We start from the raw sequence: 27715 nt of genomic DNA, 5'->3' as shown, positions 1-27715 counted from the left end.
AAACCACTGCTGACCAAAAACACAAAGGCTCACCTTAAATTTGCCAAAGAATTTCTAGATGACTCCCAAGACTTTTACAACAATATTCTGTGGAACGTTTTGGAAGACATGGACCTCATTACATCTGGCATACAGCTAACATCATATTCCACCATAAGAACATCATACCAACAGTCAAACATGGTGGGGGTAGTGCGAAGGTCTGGGGTTGCTTCGCTTCTGCATGACCTGGATGGCTTGTCATAACTGATGGAACCATGAATTTTGCTCTCTATCAGAAAATCCTGATGGATAATGTCCTCCTGTCACATTGTGACCTAAAGCTCAAGTGCAACTATTACTAACTATGATTACTACTAGTATTGATAACAGTAATAATAATAATATCATCATCATCGTTTACATTATATATACTATATCAGTACACATGTGCATAAATTTGTAGGTAGTTTGACCAGAGGAGGACGGGTCCCCCCTTATGAGCCTTGGTTCTTCCCAAGGTTTCTTCCTCAGCTTTCTTCCTTGCCACTGTCACCCCTGGCTTGCTCCCCTGGGGGTTTAACATGTCTTTTTCTGTGAAGCTGCTTTGTGACAACATCAGTTGTAAAAAGCGCTATACAAAAAATTTTGATTTGATTTGAGTTGGGTTATGCAGCAGGACAATGATCCAAAGCACACAGACAAGTCCACCTCCCGCAAATGTTTGATTGCAGAGGTGTTCTAAATACATTCTGAGCATAAAATGACACAATTTCACATAAGGCAAACTAAATCCATCCATCCATCCATCCATCCATCCATCCATCATCTTCCGCTTCTCCGGGGTTCGGGTCGCGGGGGCAGCATCCTGAGCAATGAAGCCCAGACCTCCCTTTCCCCAGCCACTTCCACTAGCAAACTAAATCTTCATATAAAAAAAAAACATCACAGATCCAAAAAAAATAAATTTAAATTTATTTAAAAATGTATCTAAATTTGGCCCATTCTGACTCATTTTCTGTTTCATCATGTGAAAATGTAATTCAGGCAATAATCTCAATCTAAGACATATTACATATATTTATATTTCAAACATATATGTTTACATATGTTTATATTTAACATATTTTTACTTGCCAATATAGTGATTTTGCCTATATATCGCATTTCTATCTGGTTAAAATTAAGCCGTAGCTCCTTTTGCCACTCTTTACAGTGCTCTATGAAATTGTTCTTTAACCCCAAAATGTGTGTACAGGTCACATGCTGGCACAATCTGAAACCCACCTGCAATAATAAGCACACATTGTGAAAAGAATGAAAACTGTAGTGCTGGAGGAACACCTAGTATATCTTCATGAGGAACTGAGAACTGAAAGAGCCTAAATGCTGCCATTTGGTTACTGAGGTTAAAGATAGATTTCAGTAAAATATTACATGGAAAACCTCCTTGAACATAGTATATCATAACATAAAGATTATATTAGACTTACAATATTATGTTTGTGAGGGTCTTCCATTGAACCACATATTCCTATAACACTACACCTAAACCTTACCTTAACCTTAGTAACCAAAAGACAGCATTTAGGCTCTTTCAGTCCTGCAAATGTAAGCCGCTTTGTGCAAAAATTAAAAGCTCATATTTTTTCATATTTACACACATTTTCCATTACAACTTTTATGTCTTTTAATAACATGTTTAAACACCTTTTTTGTATTTCTTAGAGCACTGTAAAGAACGGTAAGAGAAGCTGTGGCTAGATGTAATCAAGGTAGAGAAATAATATTTGGGCTATTCTACTGAATCAGTTCAAACTGCAGTCCCAACGTGAAAAATAAATAAATAAATGAATAAGTAAATATTCAGACCTTAGACATATTGCTGTTGTCGAAAGGAAACCTCATATCTCCAAAATGGTAACTTTACAGAAAAAGGAAAAAAACAACTTTACTTTCAACTGTCACTACTGAAGTAGTCACTACTGAAACATTTGGCAAAGTGTTAATAGTGTTCTGATTGTCTTCACAGTGATGAAACGAAATGTTCAGTCCTTTGTTGCAATATAAATAAACATATTAAAGTATAGGGGCACTCAAAGCAAAAAGGTTTTAGTCCAAAGGCCAATTAAAATCCGACATGTAGTTTTGAACCGACTCAATAGAATGATACATATAGAAAAAAATCCTGGTAAGTCAAAACATCATAAATACAGAAAATATACAGATTAATTTTGAGACGGTTGTAAGAATATCATAACCGTGATCAACTTATTTTTACTTAAATAACATGATCTTCAGGAGATCTTAAGATGATCCACTGGCAGATCATTTTACTTTCATCAAGCTTTATTGAGGTACACCCACATACATACACAGAACCCTTTTTCATCTGTGAGCAAGAGCAACTTGCTCAACCTTAATTTTTAATGTGAGTACAAGGTAGTGAGTCCTCTAAATCCTGCTGTTGTTTCACTGAGTGTACAATGGAATAAAACTAAACAGCCAGCGAGCAAACATGGAGGTTAAAGGGGTATAGTGAAATTAGCCATGGTGAAGGCCATTTGTGTCCCAAACCTCTAGCGGATACTATTTACGCTGCAATTTATTCTCTCTCTGAGTGTGAGGAGGACAGATAAAGACGGCTCTCTCTCTCTCTCTCTCTCTCTCTCTCTCGCTCTCTCTCTCTCTCTTTCTCTCTCGCTCTCTCTCTCTCTCTCTCTCTCTTTCTCTCTCTCTCTCTCTCGCTCTCTCTCTCTCTCTTTCTCTCTCGCTCTCTCTCTCTCTCTCTCTCTCTCTCTCTCTCTCTCTCTCTCTCTCTCTCTCCTTCTGCAAGTACTGCTGCAATGCAGGGGTTTAACAAGGAAATATGAAGCTAGAGGGCGCAGGGAGCACTCTCCCCTCTCTCTCTCTCTCTCTCCTCTTATGCACAGACAGAAAGTACAGTACCTCCCCCAATAGTACAGTGAATGTAATGCTAATCAGTAGGTTTACTATGCCATTTCCAATGACTTGTCATTTGGCATGATATTCCAGCAAAAGAAGAAGTATTACCAGTCTCAGCAGGAAAATATTAAACTCAGTAAAAACTCTCTTTTTCTCATTTTACATTAAATATGACGTGCTTGCACCGCCTTTGTGTATATACTTCCGTGAAATAAATCATAGCTGAATGAACACAGCATAGCCCCAATTTTCAATTATGAGTCAACATCAGCAATGCTGGATTACAGTCTTATTACACTAAGACGTAATTGAATGGAGATGAAAGGGCAGCACAGTTCAGTCTTACACTGCTGGAGTGCACTATTTATCCCAAGACTCTCTGAGCTGAGCACTTATCAGCTTTCAACACAGCCCTTGCTCTTTGTCTCTTTGCTTGGAAAAGTAGGGTTTCTAAGCATCCAGTCTGCTTTCAAAGTGAGGTCAGCTTTAGCCCCTTTAATTGCTCGTATCACTGTTGCTCAACACACGTTGGCATCTGTTTGAGGCCTGTTCATAGACAGTCTCTGACTTCTGTTAATAGGATTTTGTTCTAGATGAGAGTGAACTGAAGGATGAATTAAGATTAAAGTCATGTACACACATGAAAATGAAAGAGATGTTTATGAGTGAGAAATGAATGAAAATGCACACCCTGAGAAAATTAGACTATATTTTGTTTCAATGAGCCTGGCTTTGCTGCTAATTTGCCCCGTTTTGTTACAGCCACTAAACATCTCTGTTCTGTTAGTGCTGTAAACATTGTAAAAGGAATGTGGTTCCTGCCGGTCTGTGCCAGTATGTGTTATACTAACAAATTGTCTGGTGTTTGTTTTTATTTATTGACAGGTGGGGGGTAAACTAGACCCCTCTGGCTCCTCTAGCTTAGTCCTGTGCTGCAAGCATGCATGGTCTATAAAGAGCACTGTTCAATAAGGCTGCTTTGTCATGCCTGTGGCTCAATATATCTAAAAAGGAACCTTTTGTGGTGCTATATAAAACCATCTTTGACTTGTTCTTTTAAGAACCACGCACATCTGGTTCTTTATAATGGAAAAGAACATTTGCATATATGTTATTGCTGTCTGAACAAAACCTTTCTATTTTTTACTTTTTTGCTTAATTTGAAAACACCAGTTGCCCTCTATGTTGTGTTAAATATCATGATGAACGGACAAAAAGGTAAAAAAGCATTACTTTAACTTCCATTAAGTTTTTTTTTATCTTCTCCTGAAAAGTTAACATTTTGAAGATACAAAGTTTGCTTCCCACAGTGATGCTATAATTGCCTTTAATAAAGAGACCTCCTTTTTAAGAGTATGCCATAAAATGTTAAGCTCATAAAACTTAATGGTTAGATACAGAAATAATCATGGAGATCATTTCAGAAGTTAGTATAGAAAGATGATGGGACTGTTCTCAGTGGATTTTATCAGATTGTTTCTGGCTTCTGTGGTTGTATGGACCAGGGACAGGTTGTATATTAAGTAGTATGATATAGAATTTATACTCTAAAATGTTTGCTTTGCTTTGCTGTGTTAGTGAACGTAATGATGGTACTTTTCAGGACTGACCTGTGAAAAAAGTGGCAGCGATGTTACAAACTGTAGCTGCAGAAATGAATTCTAAGTATGAAGAAGAAAGATGCTGGTGTGGACAAGACAGCCGATGAGAAATAGCCCAGTGGAGAGTTTGGAGAAAGTGGAATAAAATGTCAGAGATAATGGGAAGGCGGTCAGCATTTACCACACTGGAACTCCTTTAGAAACATAGACTTGAAATTTGTTTAAAGAGGAATGATGGTTGAATCAGGTTTCTTGCACTTGAGCAATTATGTAACTAATGAAACATAGCAAATGATTTAAATGAAATTGTTAATGAGTAATAAAAATGTGATTATCTAGAACGGCTGAATGCTAGCATTAAGGTCTACATTGAACATTTCAGGTCCACGTATAATAAATGTGAGGTTTCATGCACCAAAAACAGTTCATTTATTTTTTACATGACCATTTTCCAAACTCTCTTTATCCCTTAGAATTAAGCAGACTTTACTGTGCCTTTAACCTAATCAACTCCTTGAGACCACCATCCAAAATGCAGTCATATTTTTCATAACTTTCATATTTCATAAGCTACATTCTAAAGGTAGGTGTCATATGAGACTGTAACTGTCTTCTTTCCAGTCAAATAGATGGGAGATGTAATTTCAAACCCTTATAATGTCTCTTATAGTAATATACTCTGTAAAACCTTTTGGCTTTCAGCAGTAAACTCTGTGCAATATATGTGCGATGATAAAACACACACACACACACACACACACACACACACACACACACACACACACACACACATACACACACACACACACACACATCTTCCAAGCCGCTTCTCCTTCTGGGGTTGCAGGAGGTGCTGGAGCCCATCCCAGCTGTCATCAGGCGGAAGGCATGATAAAACGTTCTGTTAATTTGAGGGGAGCTAAATAAGTAAATTAAATAAAATTGTACATTAATTTCATGCAGTTACTGAATAATTTGACTTACGATTTGGTCATGTAAATTCAGATGGACAAGCCAAAAACAAACTCTGGAGAATTAGAGGTTAAGACTGATATATGTAATGACGTCTGCTTTGATTGGTTCCCCCTATTGTGCCTCAATCAAAAAGCAGTTCAGGCTGAAACACTCCTTAGACCTTCAGTATGAATGGGTGGGGCTAAACCGCTGTAGTCTGAAAAGGTTGATAAACTTAAATATGTTGGTTGTCGTGACACCTCAAGAACAATACATTCAAAACTGGCTATTTTTATAGCTCAGTTTCCATATTTGGATTGCGTGGGCTGAAACTTTACCAGTGTTATTTTTTCATTTAAAAAAAAGGTTTCCATGATATAAGCCCTATAAATGTGTCTTAAACGCATACAAAACGTTGCCTTATAAGCATTTGCATGTATTTTAGGTGTGGATTCTTTAAGCTCTTTATAAAATTCTCTAAAACATAAGCTCTCTTCCTCCTCATCTTCTCTGAAAAGGCTTAACCTGTGAGGCCATGAGGTTTACTGACCTGAATCTATAATTCAATCTAATAAACCACAAGATCAGTAATGGAAGGCAAATCTTTTTAGCCTTTTCAGTTTCTCTTCAGTAAAAGCTTCAAATAATCTCAGACTACTACCATATATTGGATAATAATCTATAAGAATGTACGCTATGTGGCCAAAAGTATGCATACACCCCTCTTTATTTTTGAGGTTTTAGCTGCACCCATTGTTAACAGATGCATAAAATCAACCACATTTCCATGCAATCTCCATAGACAAACACCAGCAGTGGAATCAGTCGCACTAAAGAACTTGGCATCTTTAAATCTGGCACTATCACAGGACCACACCTTTGCCACAAGTCAGCTTGTGAAATTCTTGCCCTGCTAAATATGCCTTGCTATTATTATGAAATGGAAGCTTCTAGGAGCAACAACAGCTCAACCACAAAGCATTTGACCAGGCAAACTTATAAAGTAGGCTTCTGAGTGCTGAAGCCATAGCATGACCAATCTTCTGTTGCATCACTCATTAGAGAGCTCCAAACTGCCTCTGGAGGCAATATCAGTGCAAGAACTACACATCAGGAGCTTCATGAAATGGGTTTCTGCTCCACTCAAGCTTAAGATCACTATGCGCAATGCCAAGTGTCGGCTGGAGTAGTATAAAGCACGCCAGTACTGGACTCTTGAGCAGTGGAAACTCTGTTGGATGAATCTGAGATTAATCTCAGCAGATGTCAGGAAAATGGCATATACCCAAATGTAAACTTTCATATAGGAGGTATAATGGTCTGTTTTCAAGTTTTGGGCTCAGCCCCATAGTTCCAGTGAAGGGTGATGTTAATGCTACAACCTACAAAGACATTTTAGACAATTCTATGCTTCCAACTTGGTGGCACATTCTTGTTCCAGCATGACTGGGCCCTGTGCACACAGCAAGGACCATAAAGACATGGGTTGATGAGTTTGGTGTGGGGGAACTCCAGTGGCCTGCACAGAGCCCTGACCATAACCCCACTGAACACCTTGGCATGAACAAGAATGTTGACTGCAAGCCAGGCTTTCTCAAATCTTCAATGTCGGACCTCACAAATGCTGTTTTGAAGTAGAGAGGCTGTCAGCTGCAAAGGGGGCACTGCTCCACATCAATGTTCACAGGTTTGGGGAGGGAAGGCAAACAATGGTGATGGTCAGGTGACCACATAAATTTGGCCATGTAATGTATGCTTATTGTCATTTTTTTAAAAGATAAAATGAGCCACAAACCACAGCCTGCCAAATAAATGATAATCAGTTTCTGATGTTGATCCAGAGTCTGTGTTGTTAAGCTAAGATCAGATTTAGACTTCCTATATTCAGTATATTTACACTTATTTCCTGATTCAAACAGAGGATTATGCACAGTCCAGTTAAAAGTATGGTATTCTATATCATTGTTCATAGTACAAAGTAGCTTAATAAATCACTGTGAAACAAAACATTCTTCTGTTCATTATAATAATAACTACACCTGGAGGAGTTGAGATCAAACCACTGTTCCTCCTGTGACCTCTTCCCCCAAGTATATCCTATAATTACAAGACAAATTAAAATCCATAAACAAGAGCATGGCAGACAGAGACAGATATGCCTAAGGGAGAGATAGCACAGTTATGATTCATTATGATTTAAACCAACTTTTAGACAGAAAAGTGTGGGTAGTGGCATCACTCGAGCGCTTGTTAATGACAGAAGCCTCAGATCCCCATTCTTCACCTCAATAAAGGCACTCTAATTTCCATTAATTGCTATACAAAGACTGCCCAGTGCTCCAGTGCTCGAAAGCAGAACTTCTGTTCATGGTCTAATTTCCAATTTGTTGAGAGGAAAAGAAAACAATCTCATTAATTTCAGAGGAACTAATTAATGATGTGATCATTTAAATTTATAGGGTCATTCCCAGCAATTATCTCTTGCACCAGACTTGTCATTTTCGGTGCGCCTTACTGCCATTCCCTCTGCCAGTTCAGATCTCAGACCGCTGCAGTGTCCACTGGAGCATGGAAAATTCAAACCCATGTCCACATGACAATATTAATCCATTATAAATTCAGCACTCTGGAGAACACAGCTGCCCTCTTTGAGGCACAAGGAACAGTGAGTGGTTCTTACTGATGAGCAATCAGTTCTAAACGAGAATCCAACTTATTTTGAAATTTATAAGACAGTTAGAATTAAAGGGCTCATATCATGACAAAATGACCTTTTCTCACTTTTATAAATAAAAGAGCTTGAAATAGTGTGTAAATATTGTTAGTTTCAAAATGTACTGGTCACTCCACAGTTTACAAACCCATTTCTGAAAAGGTTGGGATGCTGTGCAAAATGTAAATAAAAACAGCGCAATGGTGTGCAAAATATTTAATCTCTAGATTTAACTGAAAACAGTATAAAGACAACATATAAAATGTTGAAACTAAGAAATCTTACTGTTTTTTAAAAAAATATATAGGCCTTGTATGCCAAACATACAAGTAAATAAATAAATACACACACACACACACACACACACACACACACACACACATATATATATATAGCCCTGCGATGGGCTGGCGACCTGTCCAGGGTGTTTCCTGCCTTCCGCCCGGTGACAGCTGGGATAGGCTATCCTATGGGATAGGATTGGTTGAATATATGTATATTCAATATATATTCATAATATGAATATACATGTATTCAACCAACAGCAGTTTGACCCCACCCATTCACACTTAGGTTATAAGGAGAGTTTCAGCCCAGACTGCTTTTTGAATGAAGCGCAATCCAGGGCAGCCAGTCAGAACAGAGATCATTTACATATTTAATTCTTAAAGGCACAACAGTAACCAGAATAGCCTGTTCAATTCTAATGGATAAAAAGAGGCAAGAAAAGGCCACATAGATGTAAATTATCACTGTGCTATGTGCTGTATCACAGCCGCTTATCCTCATGGGTCGCGGAGGTGCTGGAGCCTATCCCAGCGGTCATTGGGCAGAACACCCTGGACAGGTTGCCAGTCCATCACAGGGTAGACAATCACGCCTAGGGGAAATGTAGCATCTCCATTTCACCTCACTGCATGTCTTTGGACTGTGGGAGGAAACCAAAGCAGAAAAAAAATTAAGCAAAAGTTATTGCTTTGCTACTTATGTTACTGTTCTACAGTCTCTGTGCTTTATTGTAGAAAATCTAACAAATGGTTAATACATGTGATTATCCCTCTATTGCACACTGTATGAGAGAGATGCTGGCCTAATTATTAAGATAATCAAATGATTAAAATAATGTGTGGGTGCTCATTATGTTGCCTTGTATGATATCTTGATGAAACATTGTACAGTAATGCTACGGAGTCCTACAGATTAGCATGAATTTATTTATTATTTATCTAAATATTTGGAATAAAAGTGAGTACCTCTAAAATTTGCTGATGTTAAAGGCTTTGTGGTACAGAGGGATGCAGTATGTTCACTCTACAGGAGTGCTGGCCAGAAGTCTTTTGGGGGGTGGCCAGTAACACAGTAACAACAACAACAACACAGATTTCATCGCTGTCCAAAGAAAAGGAAGTATCTCCAATACAGTAACTTTACAGGAGATGGCAAAAACAGTCTTACCTTTCAATGTGAGTTAGTGTAAAAAGATCTTATTGGTCCAATCGTCAGGAAATTTTCACAAAATGTAAAGGACAGTTTCTGAGCTCAAATTATGTAGAAAAGTAAAAATTGCAAAAATGGAGATGCATGTTGGACAGTGGACAGTAACGATATGCTCAGTTCTGATAAAATGTACTTTACAGGGGCCCATTTCCTACATTTGTACATCATCCTGAGGTCTACATATTACATTTGTGTGTAATAAGTAAGTGTGTTTAATGTGAAAACCAGACATAATTCATTTTACATGACTATTTTCTAACCTCTCTTCATCAGTTAGACTTAAACAGGCTGTTTTTATCACTGTGCCTTTAGGACTGATATATGTAAGTGACTTTTATTCTCATTGACTGTATAGGTAAATTACAGTTGTAATTCACTTTCACTTTCAGTGAAATCACAACAATTAGATCAATGCAGGACGTTCCATCCATGGACTGAATGGGCTGGGGAACGAACACCATGTTTTAAACCTTTAAGAATATTTACATACTACATCAAACTCCATGATACTGTCCCTTTAATATTAAAATATTTAAGGTGCTGAAGAACTGAATAATATTTTAATAATGCCTTTATAAAGCTGCTGCAGGTCTGGCTACACCTGAGGCTGGTCCATGGAAGCAGCTGTGAGCCTCTGCAAAGAAGGGAATGAGGATGAGTCAACCCTACCCTACAGTTAATAGTGAGGCCAATCGATAACAGCACTGCTGTGGGGTTCTGCCAGTTATTTCATGAGTAGCTGAGCAGATCAGCTTGGCTGAAGCTGATTGGAGAGGTCCAGGTGTCGGTAGTATTGTTCTAGAAGAGTCATGGCCTCTCTATGGAAGAGTGTGGAACGAGGCTGTGCTCTCCTCCGCAGTGCCTTTCTCTCTCCCCTGCCAAGGTCGAACAAATTAGGCCAGTCAGACACTCTGGCCCACATGTACTCTTTCGACATGGCTCTATAAGTAACACACACATACACACTTTCATGCACACACAAACTTGCTTTTGTTATCCTTGCCGGCACCCAAAATAGCATGTCCCAATAGGTGTGGGGATAGGTGGGAAGGTGGGAGACAGATTGGGCTGCATTTTACCAGCAGCCCCCAAAACAGAGATGGAGCCTCTAGATTATCTAGATCTAGGTCAGTTTGACTGAGTACCCTGGAAAAGGCCTGACCCACAGAGAGAGACTCACTCATGACTAATTGCTTAGTACGTCGGTCTTCCTCTGTCAGCATTTCCTTTCCATATGTCAACACCTTGAGTGGGAGAAAACCACTGGGTTTCGACCAGGGCCTGACCGATACATCTGTCAGCTGATAAAACTGGCTGATACTGAGGATTTACTGTTTATGATATTACCATATAATATCATTTAAAAACATTTTCACATTACTCAACGTGCATAACAATTATTTATTTTCCTGAAGTTTGATAATTAATAAGTGCCATATTTAAAGGGCCTGTATCATTTTTTGCTCCAAGGTTAAAATGATCAAGAACATGATATTTTCAGCCTCTCTTTATTAAACAAGCAGGTTTTGTTACTGGGTCATTCTCCAGTTGGAGTGTGAATTCACATGAATACATTCTTTTAAAAATTCATTTCTTTCATCCCTGAACTGAGTAATCTTAAAATGCCCATTGACATCTCCTATTATGATATATGTAAAAAATGAGAGCTTAAACATATTTTACAGTCACTGGTGTTATATGACCGGGGTACAACACCACTGGTGGTCAGGTGACCTTGTGCAACCTTTTAAAATCAGCAATAAAAATGATCTTTGACATTATTTTGACAATTTTAATAACCCATCCATTAAAGCACATAACACCAGTGACACACAGAAGTTATGTACTGCCAGATAAACAAAACTATTAATAAATCAATGAAATATAATGAGCAGGTGTGGACTTCTCATGCCTTGAGATGCTTCTTCTCTGATGAGCCCTGACCCAAATAAGCAGATTAATAGAGCTGAAAATACTGTTAAAGTGTAAAATAAGAGTCCTGATAACACCAGTGACCAAAATTTCTGTGACAAATGAATTTTTCAAATAAAATATTGTATGTACCTTTAAAATCTGGTATAATATTAGTGAAGTTAAACCTCTTAAAAATATTATTTTATATTAAAAATTGTTTCTCAAATGTTGAAAGGTTTTGTGATGAGCCTTTACAGATACAGCGTGACTATGAAACAGGATAAAAATGTATTATTTAATTTTAGGTCAAGTCTGTAAATGTACATACCGATTGTGTTTAATATTTTAGGCATCTTTTTGAGCCCTGCAACCTCTGAGATGTGGTTTCCCACTCTAACTGGCGAATGACTCTACTAAACCTTTAAGACAGAATCAGACAGATTTTTTTCCAAACTGCTATAAAACATGAACAATTCAGGACCATCTACATGATTAAATGGTTCTTTACATCGTAAAATGATGGACTAAAAAAGGACTAATGGAGAATGTGTTGTAGATGGTTCTGTATAGCACCTATTTGGAAAGGCTTCTATGCAGCATCAAAAAGGGATCTTCTATTGTTACAAGCTTGATATCAAAACAACAGTTTTTGGTGTGGGTAAATGTGATGATTGTGAGTTGAAAGAGTATCCAAAGAGAACTCAATCAAACTTGGTGCAGGATGTGTTGTTTTCATTATGGGATTTCAGCAGTTACCTTATTTATCTTGTTAGCACCCATGTAAACAGCACATTCCAATGTCTTAAATCAGATTAACACTTCATGAAATCTGGATTTTAACTCAGTAATCAGCTTTGTCAATGTCATGTTCACCTCTTCTCAGACTTCTTTCGTTTTTCTTAGTCTGTGCATGTGCGCAAACAGAGCCCTGTCCTGTAAACAGCAAGCAGCATTTTACACTGCAGCAAACACTTTTAGAGCGTTGCTTAAACCAACTACATGCTTGACGAGATAAAGAATTTGAGTATTCTTCATTTTCTAGATGGTTGTGCCGGGCGCCCAAGCCTAGGGCACAGACGAAAGCCACGAGAGGCAGCATGAAAACGGTGCTTCAGGCCTGCGTGAGAGGTACACTAGGCTTGGATGCCTGGCACAATGATGTAGACTCACAATTGCAAGTAAAGTGACTTCACATTTTAATAAAAAGCTGCGGCATAAAGTTTTAACTTTGCGTCACGTCCTTCTTCTTCTGTGAGTTTATGGCTGGTTGCACAGCAGAAATCTGATTATTGCCTGACTCCTGTGGACCCAGAGTTTTCCCATCATCTGATTACCTAAGTGCATGTAAACACATTGAACGAATTACGGTAAAAATCAGATTTTCTTCCATTATCAGAATATTACGTGCATGTGAACGTTCTCAGTGAAATGGTGATTTTGCCTTTGAGACTTAAACATCGAGCCAGACCTTCTTTTTGAGCCTGCGCACAAAAGACTCCAGTGAAATATAAACAGACGCGTTTAACTGTTGAATTATTATATCAAGCTTTACAGGGTGACTCGCAGCAGCACACATGCACCATATTTTAGGGTGTTTTTATCCTCCAGACTCAGTATTGCTTCTTTAATTTTAACAAAGAAAACTTAGATAGTGCAACTTTAAATATGTTCAGGTGTTTAAGGACGGTATTTAAGGTATTGAAGAGTTTTGTATTAATGAAAATCTGGACTGACACAAAAAAATATTCAAGGTGTCCATTTGGTATAAAGACAGCAAAAAGATTAGCAGATTGATTGACTGGGTGTGAAGGATGTCTTGAGGGACTGCGCCTCTGATTCTCCTTTAGTGGCTGAACACCAAAAAGGGGCAGCAGGAGTGAACAACTGACCAGGCAGCATGTCACAAAATTTAGACCTCTGCAGCTGGAGGCTCAGCTTTATTGGCTCATGGTTTGAGCTGGTAATTTGATCATGGCGGTAACATGCATCATCGATCACGCGTTAATGAGTCTACATTGGAGCGAATGCTGAATCAGAATGCAGAGCAGTGCTTCTCTGCAGAGAAATGAGGAACAGACGGCACGCTGACTAGAAGCTAACATAGGGTACATATAGTGCGCTATACATTATTCAGACAAACCCTGTAGTTAGTGCAATATGCCCTGAAAATACTGCAGATATATCACACACACATGTTGGGTTGGATGATCGCTGTCATCTCTGTACATCCGCAATATTAAATTAATGTAAACATTAAATTTTGTGGTGAAAGTTATTGTGCTGTTTCCCAGTCCTGAACATGAAATGTGTAAATAAGTTGTATAAATAATAAAACATCATGCTATTGTGCTCATGGATGTGGTGAATAGCATTCATAAAAAATAGCTATTACAATCATAAATATCATCCCTGTTTAATAATACATGCTGGCTGAGTAAATTAACTCAGTCGAAGGTACTGTATTTAGTGAAAGCCATGGTGGTTCAGTTTGAGCTGTGCTTTGAAATCATCTTATCTGTCAACCTACTTTTGTTTACTTTTGTGTTGCATCTTTCTTTCTTCTCGGGCTTATTTGCTCTGTCTGCTGCAGCTTAAACTGAACAAGCAGGAATCCTGCTGGAGTAACATTCATTCATTTCCCTTAAAATAAGCTGATTTGGAACTGCTTCACGTTTACAATGATAACTCTGTGGAACTGTTTGTTTGCTTATTGCATTGCACGTTATCTTTTCTAATTGAGTCTAAATTGCATCTCCATTAAGTTACCGTTTTTGTTTTACTGTATATGAGAATCAAGCACGTCATTTTGCCTTTAATGTTGATGCATTTATTCGGCCTAGCCAGCAGCTGACTGTGATTATAACGGGCTAAGAACTTATCACTTATTCACCCAGCAGAAGAGCCCAGGATACACCTTTAAAAGCTTTATTTACACCACTGTGCAACAAGTGATCCTTAAAGAGCTCTTGATTGGACCTTTGTGTCTTTTGAAAGATTCAGCTAGGTTTGCTTACAGCCCACAGAAATATGCAACATAGCAATGCTGATAATATTATGGTGGTAGCATGATATCAAATACCATCGTTGTCAGGATAAAACCGCATATCTCCATTATTGTTGTTTTTTGTGTGAAACTTTCATGATAAATGGGCAATTAAAATGGGCAAAAATTACCTGGACAAAACTAAAATACTTTAGCTGACATAAGCAGTTTTTCCTTCTCTTATAAAGTTGCAATTTCAAATACAAGGTTTTGTTCTGCCTGCTCTGACATTCAGCGACAACCTGAATTTACAGTAGACGGCACTCTTAGCCAGAGAGACAGTCTAATCACGATTCATTGGATAGCAATCGTGTGAGGGGTCTTTCCTAAGGCAACATAAATGTTCTCATTGTTGCCAAAGCAGGGAACTGAACCCCAGTCTTCACTGTACAAGGATATGGCCATATAATTATAAGATCTCATGAGACCTGCTGCAAAAACAATAATTAACGCCACACCCACCACCAAATTTGCTTGTTACATCACTATTGTTATGTCTCGAATAAGCCGATGCTCTCAAGACCACTTCACCCACTAGCATCTAACATGAGCTAAACATTTGTTACACTACCTATTTAAGATTTAGGAAAAAATTCAAATTACAAATAATGAATATCGAGTGCCCACTGGGACAGACCACTACTAAGAATTACAAAAATTCATGCAAGTATTTCAAAGGTTATACTTTGCATTAAATTGTTGGGCTGATTATATCATGTGTAGTTTATTAGTATTAGTATTATTTGGATGAGAACAGAAGCATTTTCACAAGTGGTCTTAGACCATAGAAACTGGATATTTGAGGGGGCCCAGTCACCACAATGTGATTGTCCCTCTTCACAGCAGCCCTCCTGGGCCCCAAGTAGTTATGATACTGGATGCAACTTAGTCAATTGTGCCTCACCAACTAATCTTTAACAGTGAAAATGATACAGAATATAATGACAAAATATAATCAAACCCTTCCACGGGTCTATCTGTAAACATGCCTGTCTGCAACACTTTTTTTGATAAGTTATTCATTCTTGCCAGCTCCATATTAATATTAATAGAAACTATGTCGCTACAACACTAGATCTTGTGGTGGATCAAACTTTAGCTAAAGAATAGGCAGGGAAGACCTTGCATTTGAAATAACAGGGCCAAATTAATTCTAGAAAATACGCAGTTTACCATTTCGCTTTACTGCTCTCTTAATTATTATGCAGTGACACTCACTTGTATCAAAGCTACACTGGCAAACACAGTTAATGACTTTAGGAACAGCAACCAGTTTATTATTTCATCTCATTTTTCCTCTGAATCAGACCCCTGTGCATTTAAAGCTAGCGATGGAAAAATAAATCACAAACAACACAGCACATATCAGCAGCTGGGCTCACTACGCTTCAGGGCTCCCTGCATTGATTACCCATCCATTGATCTGCTCATGCTACGATGCCTGCAGTGTGGTTTGGTACAATCAGGTTTGGATTAGTCCAGCAGCTTTCGCTACCTTTTCCTCGAGCTGATTCCTCCTGTTTAATCAGCGCACACATTAGAATCGGTGCTTCTCTCTCTGTCTGTATCACACATACATACAGTAGTGCTGTACAGTTCAGAACTGCTGCTTTGGTGTATCCTTACTGAGACAACTGCATCGGAGGTTCTGTCGGTGCAGTGTGCGCAGGTGTGTGTGAGAGTGAGCCACTCTGGGGGAACACACTGCACCAGTGGCTGTGAGTTGTGTGGCAGGCTGCCTGAGTCAGCCTGAGGCACTCTGGGCCGCAGTCGCCACTGGAGCAATTTGTTAACATACAAGCCTTATTTTGCCTTCCTCCTGCTTCACCTGTACATCACAGGATAACATCACCACCAAATAATTCATATACTGCAGAAATTAGGCACTATGTTCAGTACTTAAAGAACATTTGCCAGCTGCATGTTTCATTAGAAAGAATTAAAACATAATTAGCTGTTTAACTGGATTTAGCACAGAGCAATGTGTGAAACGTTGTATAAAAATCACTGTCTGCATAGTTTTTGATAGATTTATTTTAGGTTTTAGACTTTTTAATTTGTTCAAACTATTCAAAGTACATAATAATAAAGCATTGTGCTATTAATGATATCTTGAAGTATCACCCACCCCTATTATATAGATGCATTACATTTTTATATAGTCCACATTATCTGTTTGGACAATTCTCTACCACACACACACACACACACACACACACACACACACACACACACGTATACATCTCTGCTGTTGGAAAAAAAAACCCTCCATCCATCCAAAAATCTCCATTTTTGTTGTTTTTTCAGTTTTTCACATATGTACACTATATATATATATATATATAATAAAGGGAGCACTCAAATAACACATCCTAGATCTGAATGAATGAAATATTATCATTGAATACTTTGTTCTGTACAAATTTGAATGTGCTGACAAAATCACACAAAAATCATCAATGGAAATCAAATTTATTAACCAATGGAGGCCTGGATTGGAGTCACACACAAAATTAAAGTGGAAAACACACGACAGGCTGATCCAACTTTGATGTGATGTCCTTAAAACAAGTCAAAAGGAGGCTCAGTATTGCTCAGTACAGGGTCTGGGCCTGCTCCTGATGAGGTGGCAGATGGTCTCCTGAGGGATCTCCTCCCAGACCTGGACTACAGCATCCGCCAACACATGGAGGGCTGTGCGGCCCTCCAAAGAAATGCCACACCATTACTGACCCACCTCCAAACCGGTCATGCTGAAGGATGTTGCAGGTAGCAGATCGTTCTCCACGGCGTCTCCAGACTCTGTCACGTCTGTCACATGAACCTGCTTTCATCTGTGAAGAGCACTGGGCACCAGTGGCGAATTTGCCAACCCTGGTGTTCTCTGGCAAATGCCAAGCGTCCTGCATGGTGTTGGGCTGTGAGCACAACCCCCATCTGTGGACGTTGGGCCCTCATACCATCCTCATGGAGTCGGTTTCTAACCGTTTGTGCAGACACATGCACATTTGTGGCCTGCTGGAGGTCATTTTGCAGGGCTCTGGCAGCGCTCCTCCTGTTCCTCCTTGCACAAAGGCGGAGGTAGCGGTCCTGCTGCTGGGTTGTTGCCCTCCTACGGCCTCCTCCACGTCTCCTGGTGTACTGGCCTGTCTCCTGATAGTGCCTCCAGCCTCTGGACACTACGCTGACAGACACAGCAAACCTTCTTGCCACAGCTCGCATTGATGTGCCCTCCTGGATGAGCTGCACTACCTGAGCCACTTGTGTGGGTTGTAGAGTCCGTCTCATGCTACCACGACTGTGAAAGCACCACCAACATTCAAAAGTGACCAAAACATCAGCCAGAAAGCAGAAAGGTACTGAGAAGTGGTCTGTGGTCCCCACCTGCAGAACCACTCCTTTATTGAGTGTGTCTTGCTAATTGCCAATAATTTCCACCTGTTGTCTGTTCCATTTGCACAACAGCTGTGAAATTGATTGTCAATCAGTGCTGCTTCCTAAGTGGACAGTTTGATTTCACAGAAGTTTGATTTACTTGGGAGTTATATTGTGTTGTTTAAGTGTTCCCTTTATTTTTTTTAGCAGTGTATATATATATATATATATATATATATGTATATACACACACAGTACTGTGCGAAAGTCTTAGGCACCCAAGAAACATTTTCAAAATCTATTTATTTGTGTAGTTTGTGCTTTGCTGAGAAAAGTGTTAATATTTACATAAACAAAATGTATAGAATATTAATTAATAATTATTATGTGTACATTGTGCTCATGATGTAATTGATGATATTAACAAGTCTCTGTGGCGGTTGTGAAGCTGCCAAGAAAAAATATGGACCCAAGAAATTCTTGTTACTTTTTATTATTTTTATGTTTATTTGGATTATAAATGTGACTTTATGTATGTTGTGATAAACTCACTGCTGAGGTAAATTGTTTAGATGCCTAAAACTTTCACACAGCACTGTATGCCATATATATATATATATATATATATATATATATATATATATATATATATATATATATATATATATATATATGTTGCATGTGCAGTTTTATCAAAGCAAATTCAATACTCATAGTCATCACAGGCAGGGGTCAGTAAACAAGCGGGCAGGTGCAAATAAAGTAAATCCATTATCAAAAACCAGGTAACAAAGCAAATGTCAAAGAACAAATACCCACACAAACCACAGCTCAGCGCTCAGTTTAGGAAACAGAGGCTTTATAAAGTCCAAGGCTAAACAAAGGGGTATATATGTGAGCTAATGTCCATGAGATGAGTTACAGGTGCATGTGGAATTGAAAGAGTGGAGCCAGGGCAGAGCTGAAGCTGAGTACAGCCAATGTAAAACAGAGGGGGAAGTGAGAGCCGGAGTGAAACATAATGGGGCAGGTCCAAATGGAGCCACCCCAGAGGGGGGGACACTGTGACAAATCTGCACTATTTTTAGGTCATTATTCAAATTTAAGCAAATTTGTGTCTCTGACCATGTTATGGCCTGTATACAGAAAGGTCAGTTTTTTTTTGCATCTCTTTCACTGAAGCTCGTGTTCAGATGGACTGAATCTACACAGAGGCTTTCGTCATTGTCAGTGACCAGAGTTGCGCCAGTTTGAATGCATGCTTACATTAAATCAAAGGGCCACACCAAAAACTTAATATAATCTAATGTCAAAATTTTGAAGATTCTACCTTTCACTCAGATTGATCATTACACTGATAATATAATTTGTAATGATAACGTTTGCATGCATCAAGTAGAAAAGAATGGAAAATATAAGCATTTTCACTTGTGGTCAGATTTGGGTCTCTACTGTTGCCTGGGCAAAAGTTTTTTTATGTTTTATTTTTTCCAAAATATCAATCTCAGCAAATAAACAGAAATTGTGCACTAAATTTGCAACAATTTCCATATTTGAGTATGTTCTCTGTAGAGGATGTATTAACTTCTTCTCATTTAGAAAAATGAGAAAATCAATGAGAAAACAGATCTCCTAATGATCATGCAAGAGCTGGTAGAAAACCAAAAAGGTCCCGACCAGATAAACAACACTTCAAGCTTTCATCTTTGAGAGAGAGAAGAAAATCAAGCTGCTTCAGATCTGAAAACATCCACAGGTTTCTGTCCATCCTTCCACTGTGAGAAGACCATGCAGCGCTGTGGCTCTAAAAGGATGTGTAGCTGTCAAGAAGCCTCATAGAGAAGTGAAAGAGCTGTTTTCAGAACAATGGACTGACCACCCTGGAGTCTAGACTTCAACGTCACTGAGTGTGTTTTGCATTATTTTAACTGCAAGAAGAAAATATATATCCAACTTCTAAGACTGAACTTTGGAGGTGTGAAGAAAATCCCAGCAAGTCTCCTGAAAAGACTGGGAGCTGTAATAAAGGTGCAGGATGGACACACTGAGCACAGAAATGCTTGCATTTGTAATGAATTATTGAGGCTTTTGTATAAATTAGTTACATATGTCTTCTGTTTTTTTTCTAGTGCTGAGAAATAAAAAGCCTGTACTCAATGGCTGTTTTGACTGTAAATGAAAGACATGAAAGGGCAGTCTGTGACTTGTATGTATATTGTATATATTGTAATGCAGTAAGATCCTCTGTTGGATGACAGCACTCAGGGACAAATGCAGCTGAACAAGTGTCAGAAAAAAAAGGAAAAGTCAAAAGTCAGTGATGTATTCTGTGACTCCCTGTCTAAGGCCACGTTGGCTATTTGTTGGTAGAATTAGTCAGCAATAACGGCTCTGACTCTGCATCTGGACATTCTGAATACAGAATAATACAGTCTATACTCTCACAATAGCACAATTCATACACATTCCACTGATGACTGAACATGCAGTGGGCTGTCAGTCATTATCTCTGAATAATTTAAAAGACTACTACATTTTGTAGTATGTGTATATACAGTCGTGTCCAAAAGTTTTGGCTCCCCTGGTCAAACTTCATGTTTTGTTGATTGTATTATGCAGACACACTTCTGTATAATTTAATGCATGGTTACTGTTTATTTCCTGAACTTCACATATTGGAAAAAAAACACATAAAATGTGGACTGTGCAAAAGTCAAAGGACATTTTATGTTTTGCATTTTCTTCCTAAAATGTTAAACTCAGCATGTAAACAAAAATTGGGCAATAAATCTTTCAGAACAATACCATATTTAAGTTTGATCTATTCAGAGGACGTGTTTACACTTTACACTTTACTTTTACACAAAACCTTTTCATATGACTGTATATGTATATATGTATGTAACATACAGATTGTGTCTATTGCTGTACATCTAAATGCAGTGTGCAGTGGAATTAGTGTGTGTGTCTGCATACACATGTTAGTAACGCATACGAGGCACCACTTCACAGTGCGAGAGCGCACACAGGTCCACCACATCTGACTTGGTCAGCAGAAAATCCATGCAGCCTGCAGGCACTGAAGCTGTACACAGGGTGCCTTCTGCTGCCCTCACTACAGATGCAGACTTCACTGCTGGCTTTAATCAATGCCTCGAGTGCTCCGGCCCTGCCTCTCCATCAGCTTCCGTGCTTCAGTGCGCCTGACATCAACCAAACAGGGACCATCAAGGTAATCATGACTGAAAGAGTGTGGGCTGTCTTCAGCCACTGCGGTAAAAGATCGCAGCAGCCAGCACTGTTTGAGTGTAGTTATCAGTGAAATGGAGACCCTGGCAGGGTCCTTGAGACTGGGAGGGGAGGCATTCAAATAAAGTGTTTTCAGTGTCACTGTTGCCGAGCTCTTTGAGTTTATGAAGCTGCAGTGTGAGAGACTGATTGATGAGACAGCAGACAGAGAGAAATCAAAGGTATCTCAGAGAGAGAGAGAGAGAGAGACAGAGAGAGAGGGAGAGAAGGAGAAGAACATGACTGTAACATCGTATATGGAACAACTGCACATAGAGATGAACATGGATAAACAAATGGCTGAAAAAAATTGCAAATAAAGTCCAAACTCAGCCGCTGCATTTTTGACTCTGTGTCCAAGGCCACATCAGCTGTTTTCTGATAGTGTAAAAACAGCTCTGACTTCAATAACGGGGCAGCCTTCAGCGGGATTTATTCTCTACGTATTTCACTCATTAAGTGCCAGGATTAATATATTTTCCATCAGTCTATCTTACTCAGTTGTTAAAAACTGGCCAAATTACATTCTGCATTATATAATCACAGACATATCAAAAGCATTTTTCAATTTGTATTACATCATTTGAGTACAGCAGCTGTCCTTTACACTGTGGGAGGATTTCATGATGAATGGGTCAATAGAAATGTTCCAAAAATTATATTGGCTTACATTAAAAATTAAGAAAATTTTTTGAAAACATCACTTTAGAATTACTAGAGGTTTTTGGACAGCGACACAATACATATATGCCCTGCGATGGACTGGCAACCTGTCCAGGGTGTATCCTGCCTTCCTCCCAGTGACCGCTGGGATAGACGAAGCAGCGGCTTAAAAAATGTGTGTGTGTGTGTGTGTGTGTGTGTGTGTGTCTATATATATATATATATATATATATATATATATATATATATATATATATATATATATATTAGGTTAATGTGTGGCTACATATACAGTAGATATATATATATACATACATATACGGTAGATATAGGTAGATATAGATAGACAGCGCTGTACAATGGTCCAATGTTTCTTCTAAAATCAAGGGTATTAACTGAGAATTGGCTTTATTTTTACCCGATTTTCTCCCCAATTTAATTCCACCTACTAGTTTGGACTCCCCCAATCACATGATGTTGTCAACACTAGGAGGGTGAAAGCAGCACAGGCTTCCTCCAAGACCTGTGAAACCAACCGCCACTTCTTTTTGAACTGCCGCTCACGCAACGTCACGGTACAGCTGAATGCGCTCAGAGGAAAGCGCCAACCGCCAGATCTGTTACGTCAGCTAACAGACGCCTGCAATGACTAGTATCGCATTGAGTGATGGGGGGAGAATGGGGGCCATCCTACCCACCAGAGAGATAGCAGTGCTCAGATAGCAGATAATAGTGCTCTCTTGGCCTCCCGGCTATGGACAGCTGTAGCATCACCAGGGATCAAACTCGTGATCTCCTGATGGTAGGGTCAACGCTTAGATGGTTGTGTCAATCGGGAGCCCCAGCATCTACTCTTTAATGAAGGCTTCACACTCGATTTTGACACATTGCTGTGAGGATTTGATTGCGTTCAGCCACAAGAGTATTAGTGAGGTCAGGTATTGACGTTGGATGGTTACTTTTTAATCACAAATACCACTATGACACATCCTAAAGGTACTGAATGGTGTTCCATCACTCAAGAGAACACAGATATATATATATACACAAGATATATATGGGTATGTCAGGCTCTGTTATGTACTATCAGAGACCAGCAAGGCTTTTAAAAATATGCCTTATCATCATACACATTTTCATTTGCATCCAAGAACTGCTATAATCAATACATTTTGGTAAAAAAAAAAACTTGAATAATTGAGTAGAATCTATATTTAAAACACAGCATCCAGTCAAGAACATTCTGTTGTATAGGCCTTCAAACATCTGCTTTACCCAGCTGTCCTGTGGTGCAGTCTGGGGAACACCCTATTAAGAATTCCACAGAGAAGCGGTCGTGCTCCAAGAAGAAAAGGCAGCAAATCCCCTTCGTATTTACCCTTTTATTATGTTTCACTGTTTCAGTGTTAAACTGAGAAGATGCACAAGAACGACCCTGATGCTCGGTGGAAAAATCTCATCCCAGTTTCATTGACAGGGAAACACGAATCGAACAGGAAAACACAATTCAATTTCATGAGCCATCAACTACGTAGCTATCCACTGAAGACATACTGCACTCCAGAGAGAAGGGTGGAGGCGTTTACGAATGGGGGGAAGGTGGGGGGTGTAGATTAAATGTTTGTTAGCTAAGGAGAGAAGAGTGTTTTTTGTTGTACAGTGTAGAATAAAGCCTGGTTCTACAGCACAGGCCCCATGAGGTGAAAGCCAATAACATTACACTGTGCTAAATTATGATTCCTAGTACTGCGTCATTACTTCAGAAAGCTTGTCCATTATTGCCGGGCATAAAAGGTGACACCTCTGTTCTCCAAACATTAGCAGCTCCCATGCAGCAGTCCAGTGCAGGGACTTACTGGGGGTGGGATGATGGTTTCACTTCAGTGAATCAGCAGAGTGTGTGTATATATATATATATATATATATATATATATATATATATATATATATATATATAGATAGATAGATAGATATAGATATATATACAGAGGTATGTATGTGTGCAAGATATTCCTAACTCAAAAACATTCACACTCATTATATCTGACCCTCAAGGACAACTGGAGCATCCAAATCCCCTACCTTGCACCACCCCCCCCCCCCCCCCACCTTCCTTCCAGTCTGACACTGCATGGTCTATTCACCCTGGTCAACACTGCAATCAATGAGATTACCCCCTGAGTTGCTTCTCTCTTCAATTGCACCACTGCAGATTTTGCTTTGAAGGACTTTCTATGGGGCAGAATCGGCACACTTATTCACTGCGAAACAGCTTTTATCATTGACCTCAGACCAGTCTGCTCTACCTGGTCAAACAAATGCCCTTCATCAAGCGGAATGAGCAATCCTCCAAGCTCCCCAATCTAACTAAAAACTTAATTAATCAAGCAAAAAGGACGAACAAAACTTAAAACGGTCTGAAAAGCAAATATTTCCATAGACAAAGTTTACAGCGAGCAGAAGATAACAGGGATAATGTGGGCTCATCTATGTGAGAGCTGTTCAGACAGAACAGCTTGTTCAGCAGAAAAAGGCTCGCCTACAATCAGTGCCCATAGCCCACCGTGGGACGCCAAACCCAAAAAGCCCTATCACAGCACTGACGAGAGACATACAGAATCCCCAGAGAACAATCTGAAGCACCGTTGGATCCTTTTCCAACATTTTGCAGGGCAATCTCTGTGCACTCAGTTCCATTCATGACAGTTTCCCTGCTTCAGCAGCTGCTCATCGGCTTCTATTATAATCATGTTGAGCACCAAGCAAAAGTAATGAAATGATTCTCTGTGGTAATCAATCATATGCCACACATGTGTCAGATAAGCATTGGACTGATGTTGAAATATTCCTTTATTTGCTATAAAGTTCAATATCTTTACCTCAGTCTTGGTTTGAGAGGCATTCAGCCCTTTATTCAGCACATGTCCACCTTCTCAAGTTGCATTCTACGCACATCTCTATTATGTAATCAGACACTGCAGCACGGGATGCTACACAAACGGACCTGCGAGGAGAAAGTTACACTCAAGCAACCCCCCCAGACCCTCCTCCTCCTCCTCCTATCCCCTCCCCATCTCCTCTCCATGCAGTACTTCTATCTTTAACTAGGAATTTCAATTAATTGCATCTTTTGTTACCTTTTAAAGTCCCCTACATGTGCAGGGCTGGTCTCAGGTGGCTGCGAACCTGAGTAGCCTACAGTATCACTAAGAACTAAGAACCTTAGAGTATGTACTAAAGGAAATGTGCTTACCTTGGGCTGAGCTGTACTGCGCCAAGAAAGGAAGGAGGGGAAACTTCACCAGATGCCGCAGGACACTTTGAGCGGCACGTGAAACGTAAGAAACAAACAAACAAAAAACCCCCGAAGAAAGCTAAAGGAAAAAAGATCACAGTACTTTGCGTTATCCTCCGTTATCTTTCTTTCTTCCGCTCTTTTTTGTAAGAAATGTTTTGCAGTGCCCACAGGGGTCTTCCTCTCCCGGGTCTCCCTCTGCCCCTCACACACACTCTCTCACTCACACGTACACACACGCTCTCCGGAGAGATGGGCTCTGACAGCGCGCAGGTTTGGGACGCACTCGCACATTTTCACTCCGCTGTTCTGCAATCGTTCCTCAGCATCGCAGCCTCTGGCGTTTCTCTGCTGTGCCGCGCAGCGGCGCTTTCTGATTGGTCGCCGAGCCGGTCAATCAGTGCGCCGCGTCTCTCCGATTGGCCCAGCGAGATGTTTTCTCCGCCCCCTTTTCGCCACTACTTTTCACCACTCCTTTCTACTACTGCGGCCTAATGACGCTTAAGTTAACTTGTTCGAATTTTCCGTTCCACCTTAAATGGTGCAGCGGTTACGTTCTGGCGCTTGCGCAGTTTAAGGTGGAACTGAAAATCAGAACTTCAGCTGCTCGTAGTAGAAAGCAGACTCGGGAGACAGTCACCCACAGTGATAGGGAGGGAGGGAGGGAGGGAGAGGGGGATGCTAAGGGAGGCACAGGCACTGCTGAGGAGTGGATAACGCTGCGGAGACTGGACGCGGATTGCCATGCTCAGCATCCCACGGTGTGTGTGTGTGTGTGTGTGTGTGTGTGTGTGTGTGTGTGTGTGTGTGTGTGTGTGTGTGTGTGATCGTTTCTCGTATTCTGTGATTTGTGGGGACCCGCTGGTCTGCACCATGACAGGAAAACAAGGATCTTTGACGTTACTGCTGCATTTACAGGTCCTTTTTAGCAAAAATGTACAAAACTACAGATTATGGTTATTAGTGAAATAAACAAATGAATGTGGTCTTAAACGCTGAACAAACTATTACAGAGGTAGGCCTCAGTTCAGGCCATAGATGTCAACACATGGTCAAAAACGAGGAAAGAAGTCACCTCTCTGATAATGCTAACATCTGTTAGTGCCCCTATGGGATTCTAGGAGTATGTTAGTGCTTTTGAAGCTTGTAAGTGACATATTAAGATATGTTATGCCTTTTATGTATCAGTTTTACAGTGACTCCCTTATTTATAGAGATGCTGCTGTTGTTTTCCATTCCTAACAACTGACCGAAACCTGGTTAGAAGACCACGCATATTCAGAGTCAGTGAGTGACTTTCAGAAGGCTGAGAGTGATCCCACCCGTTGTAAATCAAAAAGCAATTCCTTGTTTGCGCAGTCAGTTCCTAATTGTTAGCAGTCTGACAAGTTAGGATTCTATCCAGGTCCTGAAGGCCTAACTAACAGGTGAGCTTGCTTGGCCTGTGTTTGTATTAATTTAACAGGGTAAATCAGCAGCCCGCTCCTAAAGAGGTAGAGCCCTGGTTTTCTGATTTTATTTGGTCAGCTAATGACCATGGCTAGTGCTGCGTAATGGGTAAAACTGCTGACATACCACAGCACACTAGCTCTTGGGCAAGACTCCTAGTCCTACACCAACATCTGTAACAAGATTGAACTGTAGGCAGTTCTGGATAAGAGCATGCTGTCAAACGCATACATTTTAATGTATTGAGTCTGAGTGGGTATAGATTAGCCTGTTCAGATTTGGTGAGGTGGTCTAAATGTGGTGCTGTTTAATACAACAGGTAGTGTCCTACAGGAGTAAAATCCAATGAAATAATGAAATATTAAAATTCATAAATCCTATGGAAATGGACAGCAGTGGCCTCAAGCAGAAAACTAGGGAACATGATTATGCTACATTTAAGATAAAAGACTCCTTTGGTTTAATTTTATCACTAGCTGTCCAGGTTGCTAATCTTTTCATAGCAAACAACCAAAAGCGTGAAATGAAGAAGATGAAAATGCCCAGATTTTGGAAAAAGCTGTTAGCTAACCTAATTCAGCGAACATATTAGTCGAATAGCTTTTCTGTGCTGAGTTAGCCGTAGTTTGCAGTTCGTTTTTCTTCCCTTTTTTGAAAGAAGTCGGAGATGGGTTGGGCTGGTCTGTGACTGAACTCCCAGTCTGGAAACGAGTCCCACTCTGACCCTGAAAATGATATTTTAGTTAACAAAGCAAATGCTATGCTTGGGTTTAGGGTAGATTTAGCATTATTTTGCTGCAGTTATACAGAAATCAGTGGAAATATCCTACTAAGACAGAAATACAAATGTGTCTGTGTGTGTTTGAGAGAGAACGAGTGGGAGTGCATCATCCTGCAGTGCTAAGTGCTAGCCTCTTGCTACGTAAAGTTGGTGGGTTTTAACACTGAGGTGCTATTAGCATTTAGCTAATGTGCTCTCGGTGAACGAGCAAAGACTG

At 39.7% G+C, this 27715-nt stretch overlaps 1 protein-coding gene across 3 annotated transcripts in view; it reads right to left on the bottom strand.

Annotated features, from left to right (window-relative positions):
• Window positions 1-25617, bottom strand: part of LOC108410934 (synaptotagmin-2) — a 78124-nt gene extending 52507 nt beyond the window's left edge. For all 3 annotated transcript variants that reach the window (XM_037534978.1, XM_037534982.1, XM_037534980.1), the window contains exon 1: window positions 25227-25617. The gene's annotated coding sequence lies outside the window, so the exon portion shown is untranslated. The remainder of the gene's footprint in view (window positions 1-25226) is intronic.
• Window positions 25618-27715: the final 2098 nt, after the last annotated feature.

Source organism: Pygocentrus nattereri, chromosome 26, assembly GCF_015220715.1.
Source record: "Pygocentrus nattereri isolate fPygNat1 chromosome 26, fPygNat1.pri, whole genome shotgun sequence".
Classification (NCBI taxonomy): Eukaryota; Metazoa; Chordata; class Actinopteri; order Characiformes; family Serrasalmidae; genus Pygocentrus; species Pygocentrus nattereri.
The sequence above is the reverse complement of the archived record's forward strand: the minus strand, read 5'-3'. Positions and strand labels throughout refer to the sequence as shown.